Raw genomic sequence first — 10,323 nt, 5'->3', positions numbered from 1 at the left:
GTGTACAGAATCCCAGCCACTGTGGTGTTGAATATATTGCAAAAAAAGTGAGGAAAAACTATCATGGCTCAAATTGTGTAGCCATTTGGGGGGGGAGAAAAACAGATACAAAGTGGCTGTAAACTTTGCTGTAGATATGTTGAGAACATAGTAGAAACGTCTGTTCAAATTAAAACCTTGAAGACTCTAAAAAGTTCTTTAATTACAGTGCTGAATCTTCTTTTTTAGTACTGCCTTCACTTTTCATTGGAGGGGGGTGTGTGTGTGACTTGGATGTAAGCTCTTGCCTGAAACTTTCTTTTACAGCTGAACACATGCTGTGATGGTAGAAGAGGGCTTTGTGCTGCAGGGCTGTGTGGAAAGGAGAAGGTTGAGACCCTGAGTCTGTGCATGGCTTGCAGAGCTCTGCTCCCATGATTTTGGTCCTTTGACACCAGCTCTGCACATGATGGATAAACAATTCAATGAGCTAAGATTTTATGCTTGTATTGAACTCTCTAAAGGAAGGCAGATGCCTTCAAGGGGAGAGTGGTTGAGACTGAAGCAAAACCTTGCAAGAAGTCCATCAGTAGACCTGGGGTCACCGTTACCTATTCCTTTTTAAGGGAGGTGGGGTACTTTGGTGTACTTGCCAGGGGAAGGAGCAAAAAAAGGAGAAAGAACTCTTGGGAAACGGAGGCTGTGAGCCATGGAAACTCCTGGATCTCTCCTGGCTGGTGGGTCAGTAGGCTGTGAATCATTGGGCTGTGTTTCCCTGCGGCATCATTCGTGGTGTCTGCAACTCCTCTGGAAGGTGAAGAATTTCTGTGGCTTTTGGCATTTCAGCAGATGGAGACTCTGAGTGTGTGTGCTGCCCTGCATTTGTGCTGTGAAGGGTGCTGAAGGTTTTGATGTGAAAAGATTGATATTCAGTCCCTATTTGTGCAAAATGTTTGCAAAAGTCCCAGGTGAAACAGAGTGGGAATACTTTAAAATATTTTTAGCTATAATTAGGCAGCCTGATTTGGTTTAAGCTTGCTTTTTGGATGAGAGGGGAGAAAATAACTATCTGATCAAGTGTTGAAACTTTTTTATTTAACTTTTCTTCTTATGTTTTTATTTGAGCAGGGGTAAGAGGGTATCATTAGTCCAACAGTTTAAAACCAAATACATAAAGGCTGTGGAATACTTGAAAGGATGTAAAGCCATTTGTTGGATTCAAACTACAATTGAGATGCCACTCATGAAAACATGATGCCTTTAAAGAGCTTGTAATGTGCAAACTGGCTGTTCAGGGCAGCTGTGATGGATTTCTTTAGCCCATATCTGGTGTAAAACATGATGTTTTGATTCAATGTGTAGAAACACCTGATGGGAGGGGGTGGAGAAGACAGAGGCAGACTCTGCTTGGTGCCTGGTCTGTGACTCACTTGAACTCTAGCCTGGCTTTCCAAGCCTCCCTTTCTTAAGTCATCTGGCATCAGATCTGTCCCGTCTCACCCCTCTCTAACCTGTTGACCAACTTTGAGGCTTTGCAGGGTCGGGAGTACGAAGGCGATTGTGTTCCTACAGGTATCCTGAGAAGCGACAGCCTGGCAGGGAATCCCCTTAACCCCTGCAGATGGGATGTCCACAAGCTCCCTTCATTAAATATTGGGTTCCTCTGGCTGGTGGTGACTGTGCAGCATCCAAATCCCAGTATCTTGTACATGCTGTGGCACAAATAGATCTTGAGGAAGCTAAAACTCAGCAGACTGAGACCATTGACATTTCTTTTTTGAAAACCCAAGTGTTTTTGTTTAGTGCCATTGTAGGGTTCTCTTCCATGCTGTCAATTTTTGCCCCCAAGCAGTGAAAGAAAACAATGAGGAGGAACTACTATTGTGCATTGAATGTAACTCAAGGATGCTGGACTGTGTTGGGTTTCTCACAGTTTATCCTGCTGTGTAAATGTCAAGACAAGCCTGTGGTATTTGTCTTTCAGAGCTGGAGACTATGACCCTTTGATGTTCTGTTGCAAGAGTGTTGGTGATGGCTTTAGATTACATTATCTGATGCTGCAGGTCTCCCTAATGGAGGGTTTACTCTTAATGCTCAGAATCTCATCCCTCCTCTGCCTCCTTAAAGTACTGGCAGACAACCCGGCCATTGCACAGAAGAGGAGAAAACCTCTTTTTCTATACAAAATGGGGGGGGGGGGGGGGGTTGGACAATTTTTGGTTGCTGATCTAGTGAGCAAAACTTTTGCTTGGGATAAAAGACATAAAGTTGCTGTTGAATTTCTATGGGAATTCACCAAGTTGGTCACATAAATTCAGTGTTTGCTCCTGCTGCTTTTTAGGGAGAAGGTACTTCTGTGCTTGTTTACACAAAACGAGTTGAAGCTCACTCTTCTTTTTACTGCTATTTACCTTTTAGCCAGTCCTAAGCATCGTGGGTCATGGCTGTGCAGGTAGGGCACTCTGCCGTAAATGCTGAAGGCTTTTATGTTGCTGTGCAGTGTGCGGGAAGGCTGTAGCTCGCCAAATGAGGGATACCGTAAGAACAAAATGTCCATTAAATGGACTGTTTGACTTACTGTGGTAAAATGCATGTTATATCAGTCTTAAAGACACTGGGCGTAGTTATTAAAATCAGCTTTATTACAGCTTGTATGGTTAGGCCGTAACAGTTTACGGGAACTGTTATTGCATATAGAGGATTAATTTGGTTCATAGCTGTACGACAGTGCCAACAGCAATATTCCCTTTGAACTATAGGATGAAAAATATAGAACACATTGCTTATTTGTTCAGGGGGCTGATTGCTGCACCCCAGCTCTGTGTAATTTTGAGTACTTAATCTCAGTAGCTAAAAGCTGATTCATTACTTGCTAAAGTCTCAAGCAGAAGCTAGTGGACTGGATCATTCATGCTCATTTAAAGAGAGGGGCATAATTACAGCCCCTAGTCTTAGAGCTTGCCAGAGGCTGTCTCCCCAGCCACGTCCAGCTCCAGGAGTTTCTAGCACCTACTTTGTCAGGCAGCGCGTCATGTACCTGGGATGGCCTTTTTTGAAATTGCTCTGATGATCTGAGCTTGACACGTGCGTCTAGGATGTAAATCTTCACACAAGGAACATGTGTGGGAGGAGGAGAGCCTTCTGCGAGGAGGTGGATAGTCAAGTGTCCAGTGGGAAGTGTCTTGGGAAGATGCTGATCCAGGGTTTGCACTAGGCGCATCCCAATCAGTAGTGGTACCATACAGGGTAATAGTTTCAGGGTTGAAGGGTGTTGCCTGGGATCGGTGTGTGGAGGAAAAAAGGTTGTCAGCCTTTTGGCAAGCAGATAATTCAAAAGTACAAGAGATACAGAAAATTTGCTCCCTGGTGTCTCTTTCCTGACATGTATTAACTTGTTGAGATGCCGCAGCAAGGTAAGCGCAACATTTCTACAGGGTTTTCTCTGTTTTAGCCATTTCCTTTTGACTTGTAATTCCTTGATGCTATGAAATAAAAACTTCCTTGTCAAAAACTTTCTGGCAGTTATAAGGGTTGTTTCAGAGTTAAGGGGGTTTTCTTGAGCACAGAACTGCTTGCCTTTTGTGTACTGTGCTTCATCTCATCAGCTGCCATTTTTTGTGGTGCTTAGAGCATCTAAGCTACCATGGCCATATCCTCTGTGGTTGTGGAGTCTTGAAGCCTGTGTTTACCAGTGGGTTAGATGTGGTGTAGGAACAGCTTTGAGTAAGTGCAGTGCTTGGTACACTAGACAGAGACCTACACTTGACCTGAACCTCTTCTCCCTGAAGCCCTGATGACACTGCTGCTAGAGTGAAGAGAATTCTGTCCATTTCTTATTTAATCAGCTGTTTCAGGGAGAAAAAAGACATTTGGACTACGGTGGGGTAAGTACAGGACTCTGGTTTCTATATTTCCATAGGTTTGGGGTGGGGGGGTGGGGGTGTAGAAAAAGCTATGCCCTGCTGGGAAAAAAGCTTTCCTCCACAGATCCTTAAGGGACACTTGCACAACATAAAATACATAAAGTATTTTGGCTGTGTTGCCAGCAGTTGGCAAGGCTGTCATTCCACAATGGGGAAGGCTTTGGTAATGCTGAATTAAAATGCTGCTGTTCTCCACCTCTTTTTTTCCTCCTCACTTGTGCTGGTCCAGCTATTTGTGATTCCATGTGGCACATTGGTTTAGAAAAATAAGTAACCCATCCAAAAGGGAAAAGCCCCGCAGCCTGAGTTGGCATCTGTGGTGTTAAACGTTGCAATTGTGCTTTTAATAATTAAGTCACAGGGAAGATGTGTAAGGTGAAAACCAATGCAGCTTAATGAGCTGTCGTCTACGGCTCTGTCACGGCAGCTGGAGCCTCATGTAAACTGGAAGGACAATTGATTTTTTATTTATTTATTTATTAATTTTTTAGGCACTGGACTGGGGTTTGGGAGACTGAAGTCCTGGTCCTACCACTGCCACGGGTTGCTGGTGTCATCTCAAGTGAGTTACTTCATCTGCATCAGTCTTGACCAAAGAAACGCATTTTGTGAGTAAGTCCAGGCAAAATTCTCTGTTCTCATGTGCCTCTTGTGTGTTTACTGTTTGGGACAGATATTGCTTGGCTATTGTACAGCTTAGATCAAAGCTCTAGGTACTAACCTGGGTCTGAGCTATCAAACATGTAGCATTTCCTACTGTAGCTTTCTGCCTTTGCTTAAAGGGGTGAAGAGGGGGCATACCTCAATCCTCGCCCACTACTAATGTTACAGAAAGCCATGCACTTAGCATCTGTGTGATCGTCAACAGCACTAAAAATATGTGGTCTACAGAAATACCATGCGCTGTGGGCATGAGCCTTGTACCGTGCAGAGCAGCAAACCAAAGGGATAGCACATCTCTATGGCAAGAGCTCTGTTGTGTCTCCAGGTGGAAGGCTGGGAAGAGCTGGTTTTGCTCAGCTATCCAAGCACAGCAGGTTGCGAGGAAGGTGTGCAAATTCAGCAAGTGGGCAGAGGGGGAGCAGGGGTGAGATCATGAAAACCCCGTAAGTAAGAGGAGGCGGGAGGGAGATTAAGCCTGAGGCTCTGGGAGAGAGGCTGTTGCAGAGAGCTTTGAACCAGAGGAGCACTTCTGGATGCTACATGGAAAAGGAGAGGAAGAAGGTGGCTGCATGAAGCAGAGTGGGGAGAGTGACATGAGCACTCTTGGAGCCGTCAGCTCCATGGCACTGTGCTGTCTATGAGAGGATGGATGGTTCTCATCTGCTGCTGGACACTCCCAACAGCAGCAGTCATTCCAAGTAACCCTGGTCCCTGCCCTGGCCCTCTTGGCAGTGCTACACACAAGTCCCAGCTCAGAAGAGTGCCTCACCACACGCTGTGCAAAAGATGCTCTGGAGTTTGCCAGTTTACTGTGTTTTAATAATTTGCCCCTCTTAGAAGTAGGGAATGGTCTGTATACTGCCATTGCTTGGGCTTGCATTGTACCCGAGTGACACCATGTTAAAATTGTTGCTGGTTTGGAACTGTTGTGGGGGGAAGAAAAGAAATGGGATTAAGTACTGAAGAGTTGGGTCCCTTAGGGGCTGTCTGCATACATTGCTCTCCAAATGAGGACCACCCTTAAATCTGTAATTCAGCTGCTGTTAGAAGATGGCACCTCCTGTATGAGTGAGGAAGACAGTGTTGTGCTATAAGGGTCAAGCTGTCCCCCTTCCTGAGTTAAAATCAACCTTTTGCTGTCCCGTCTCCCTTTCTTTAGCTCCCTGGATTTCTTTCTGATGAGAATGTTGCCTCAACACCTGGCTCAGATCTGACTTTCCCTTCCCTGTTGTGATGGCCTTGAGAGGCAGAGCAGCTTGTTGGAACATGTCCTACTCTCTTCCCCTTGGCTCTTCTTACTTGCATTTCCAATATTCCCCTGTTAGTGTGTTTCTGAACTTCAGACTGGCTTTTCTTGTTTGCAGTCTCTAGGACATGGATTTAAAAAACAAACAAAAAAGCCCAAACCCACAAAACCTTAAAATCCAGATACCATGATAAATATAAAACATATAAGCTTCTCAGTACTTTTAACCCTTCCTCTCTCCCTGGAGCACTTTTTGGGGCACCTTTTGTTATGGACAGAGACTGTGTGAGCAGGATACACACAAGTGAGGACTAGTGAGCTACAAGGCTGTGCTGACCACTGAGAAAGACACCTGAAGTGTCTTTGCTGCCCAGACAGGCACTCATCGGGTGGGAGGGTTGGCCTCGGCTGCTAGCTGGAATGGAACATCTGTGCTGCTGAGATGCCATCACTGATCTGGGGTTGGGTTTTCTCCCCTCTAGGGTTTTCTGCCTTCCCACGTTGAGGTTTTTCCTCTTGCATGTTTGAGCAGCTACCTATCACATCTCGACAAGCCTACCTCTGTCCTCGGTTTTACCTTTCTTATCTTGCAGGGCTCTGTGTTCTCACAGTTTGGCAATCTCCTCTGCTGTCGGAGGCAGGGTTATCCAGCTGGGCCGTATCAGGGAGGCCTTGGATCACAGCTGAACCTGGAGGACGGGGCAGTTTCAGGGCCAGCTTGCTGCAAGCTCTGTCTACCTTGTGTTTGTGCCAGTTTAACTCTCCAGATTGTTGCCTCGGTACTGGAGGAGGCAACTGGGTTATTAAATCACTTCTGCTTCTTTGTCAGTCTGGGGGATCTGCCATCCTGGCACAATACTGGTGTAGAAGAGAACTTTACACTGAGTCAGACTGGCAGGTACAGTTAAAACCACTGGTGAGCAATTTCAGGTGCTCCATGCTTCATCCTTCTCAAGCAGAAAAAGCCCTTTTGCTCAACTGCATGTGTATATCAGGGCCCTGGAGACAACAGGATCTTTTCTTTCTACCTCTGCAGCACACCAGCAGAGGTCTGTTTGCCCTCACTGCAAGGCTGGATCCATGGTGTCCTTCCTGAGAGCAGCCATGGAGTTACGCTAGAGGCTCTGCTCTTCCCTTTTCTTTCATTTGTTGGCAGACTCCTCAGCCTGGAAACATGACTGCTGAGGTGATGATATGATGGAGGTCTAAGGTATATTGGCATGGAGAAGGTAAGGAACAACAATTTGCTCTGCCTCATACAAGAATTAAGGTGTACCAGATGAAATTATCAGGTGGCACTTGAAACAAAAGAAGGTGCTGTTTTGGCAGGTTGTATGGTTCAGCTGGGGAGCTTATGGCTGTGGGACATCATAGATGGCAAACATGGTATGGGCTCAAAAAGCAGCTAAACATGGAAAAGAAAAATCCATTGAGGGTTATTTATCACAAAGACATCAGCTGTGATTCAAAGTCCCTGAGCAATAAGGTATCAGGATGCCAGGGAAGTATAGCTGTTAGATTTTCCTCCATGTGCTGTGCCCTCGCTGGCTGCTGGTAGCCTTTGAGACAGCATGCAGGATTCAGATGACCCTTTAGTTTGACTCAGTTGGCTGAAGCTACTGCAGAGTCTATAGCAGATGGAGTGATACTGCTGATACTTCCATAGCTTTGCTTCCCCAGGGGCTTTAAATGCATTTTTCGAGGCTCTGCAGTCGAACAAGAGAGTTCTTTGTGTTTATTTTCCTACTGTAGCTTTCCCTCTTTTAAAGAGAGACAGCTGGTTTTGTGAATGGTACTTAACAGTTCTTTCAAACTCAATTAGGCACTTGGGAGCCAGGAGTTGCAAGCACTCGGCTTCTATAGCGAGCAAAGGATTTTCCCCCCTGCAGCTTCTGTTATACCATCATTTCCAAGATGTCCACACTCTGTGAGCTGAGGTTTTAAAAACTGGCCATTTGTTAGTGTCTGAAAGCCTTGGAAATAGTGGCCAGTCCTGCTTGCTTTGCTCTCCTAACTTTGAAATGCTCTGAAACAATTTAATTCATCACTTCCCTTTTAATCAAGGAGAAAGAAAAAAAATCAGGCTCTGTCCCAACCCTGAACTGACTTGAATCTTGTGTCTACAACAAATGCCAGGGATTTTTTTGGCAGGCTTGACAACAAACCATTCTTGCATTTGAAATGGCTGGACAGTGAAACTAAAGTGCTTTTACCTTTTGTATAAGTGCATATCAGGGCGCAGTGTTTTGTGCAGGGTCTGCTGCTCATGCCCTGTAGCTGTGCCCACGTACTGCCCAGCCAGGCATTAAGTGATGTGATTAACAGCTGTCACATGTGGTTGACTCTGCCTCTGATCTCCAGGCTGGGGAGATCTGTGTGTGCAGTGGAGGGTTTTATTTTGCTAGCAGAGCTCTGTGAAAGGTTTCCCTCCCAGGAAATTGTTTCTGATACTTTAATGTTGGTCTTTGTCCTGACTGAAAATTAAGACCTCAGAAAAAAAAGTATACACGCATATTTTTCTATGACACTTTTTTCTTGATTTAGTTAAGCTTGCCAGAGTATTTCCTTTAGGTACCTTTAACAAAAGCATTTTAAAATTTCAGGATTCCTTCTTGGGCTGCTGAGCTAAAGGTTCCAGCTCACTGAGCTGTATGCTCAGAGGGGCCTGGGATACTTTATATGTTGTATTTTCATGCTCTGGACTCCTGCCCAGACAACGTCTCCCAAGAGCAGGACACTGCCATGAGAAACAGAGCTGAGCTGGTTTAATGCAAGCATGTAAGAATGACCATGCTGGTCAGAGCGAAAGTATAAGCATCTCCATGCTTGGTCTCCAGCAACCATCATCAGTGGATATTTAAGGAGAGAATATAGGGAATGGGATATTTCCCAGACTGCACTCATAAGCGGTTCAATGACTTCTTGAGACAGAAGTTATATCTGGATTGTCATGTTTAACACTCACTATGGAGCTATCTTCTGCAAATTGTCTCTTGAATCCATGTTCCCTTTGGGACTTGGTGATCAAGCACTTGGTTCTCCTATTTATTTTGGAAAGGCTACAAATGTATGGCACCCAAAGCTGCAGTCCCAGCAGGCAAACAGTGGCCTGAAGTCATGCAACTAAATGCTGGTGTGACTTGAAACACTTTGGATTTAGTTCAAGAAAATGCTGACTTTTGATTAAGGGGAATGAAAAGAAAATTGAATGATTTAGGCAAAAACCCCCTTATTGCCCCAAGGACTTTTTTTTTTTTCTGAGATTGCTCTTTCTGTGGATGGAAAATTCCCAACCTGCTTGAGTTGGCAAGCTCTTGTTTTTAGCTAAAGCATATGCTGATATATGTTTGTATCTTGCTCCAACAAAAAGCTGTGGAAAAATAAAGAGCTAAAGACAGCCTGCAGTTCCCTTCCCCATTCTGACAGTCCTCATTCTGCCAGTGGGGGTGATGGAAAAATGTCAATTACAGTTCAGTCTGCAGGAATGACAGCAAAATGATACTAATTAAAAAAAGAAATATAGAATTCCAGCTCTACTACCTGTCCTACAGGGAACTTCACTGTAAATGCAGAAAGATCCTGAAAAGTTCATCTACAGCACCCAGTGCCTGAAACACATCAAATAAGGAATAAACTGCCTTTATTTCAATAAAAGCACTATTAAACTTCAAAAGCAAGGTTTTTAAACTCATCATCCTAGATTATAAAGATTATCTAATAATTTTATATGGAAAATGAAATTCTTAAATGCTTTTGCCTCTCCCTAGCTCATAACACAATGCCTTATTACCCTCAAGCAAAGGCAAGAAATTCTTAAGCCGATTTTTCACTGACACTCTGCATGCTACTGCTGGCTGCTCTGCTCAATCTTAACAGCTGTGAGAGGCTGCTGAGTCTGTGGGAAAGGTGTCTGCCTGTTCTTGGACGCATCAAGCATGCTCCTAGCACTTGATAAATGATTTTGCAGCTGTGGTAACAGCTCCGCTTTGCAGAGATGGCCATTTTGGATTTCATTTTAAATGCATTTTAACTTTCCTGTCCTGAAGTTTCCCTCCAAGGTCTTCTGCCAAAAGTCAGCTTTATTTTAGAGTGAAAGTTTTGACGTTAATTGAACAGGGCATTTCGGAGATGAGGGATTTAAGTCCATGAGACCTTGCAAATTTCATAAAATGCACTGATACGTTTTTAGCAGGCTTTTCTCAGGTCAATTCATGGAGGCTACACTCTTCAAGACCGATGAAACCCAGTGGTTCCCTGGACTGTAATGAGCTACACTGAGCAGTTGCGCATCTACTCCCAGATCTGGCAAGTTACAGATTTTACAGGGTTTGAGCCCTTGACAGGGAAGCTTTACATTACATTATCAGATGAAACCTGAGTCCTTTTCATAAACCCACTATTTATTCTCCAAAGTCTGTTTAACAAGTGTGTTCAGTAAATAGAGTTGGGAAAGTGGCTTTAACTTGATTACAGGGGTTTTCCTCCTCTGCTTTGTTCCCTTGCAGAAAATGA

At 44.4% G+C, this 10,323-nt stretch overlaps 1 long non-coding RNA gene across 1 annotated transcript; it reads left to right on the top strand.

The window, feature by feature from the left end:
- The first annotated feature begins 3,929 nt into the window (after positions 1-3,929).
- LOC104841455 lies at positions 3,930-8,303 on the top strand. The gene is made up of 2 exons (XR_775362.1): positions 3,930-4,514; positions 6,848-8,303. It is a non-coding gene; the product is annotated as an uncharacterized LOC104841455 (long non-coding RNA).
- The last annotated feature ends 2,020 nt before the right edge of the window (positions 8,304-10,323 follow it).

The sequence above is a fragment of the Haliaeetus leucocephalus genome, unplaced genomic scaffold, assembly GCF_000737465.1.
Source record: "Haliaeetus leucocephalus isolate CR32 unplaced genomic scaffold, Haliaeetus_leucocephalus-4.0 Scaffold871, whole genome shotgun sequence".
Lineage (NCBI taxonomy): Eukaryota > Metazoa > Chordata > Aves > Accipitriformes > Accipitridae > Haliaeetus > Haliaeetus leucocephalus.
Note: the sequence above shows the minus strand (reverse complement) of the source record. Positions and strands in the feature narration are given on the sequence as shown.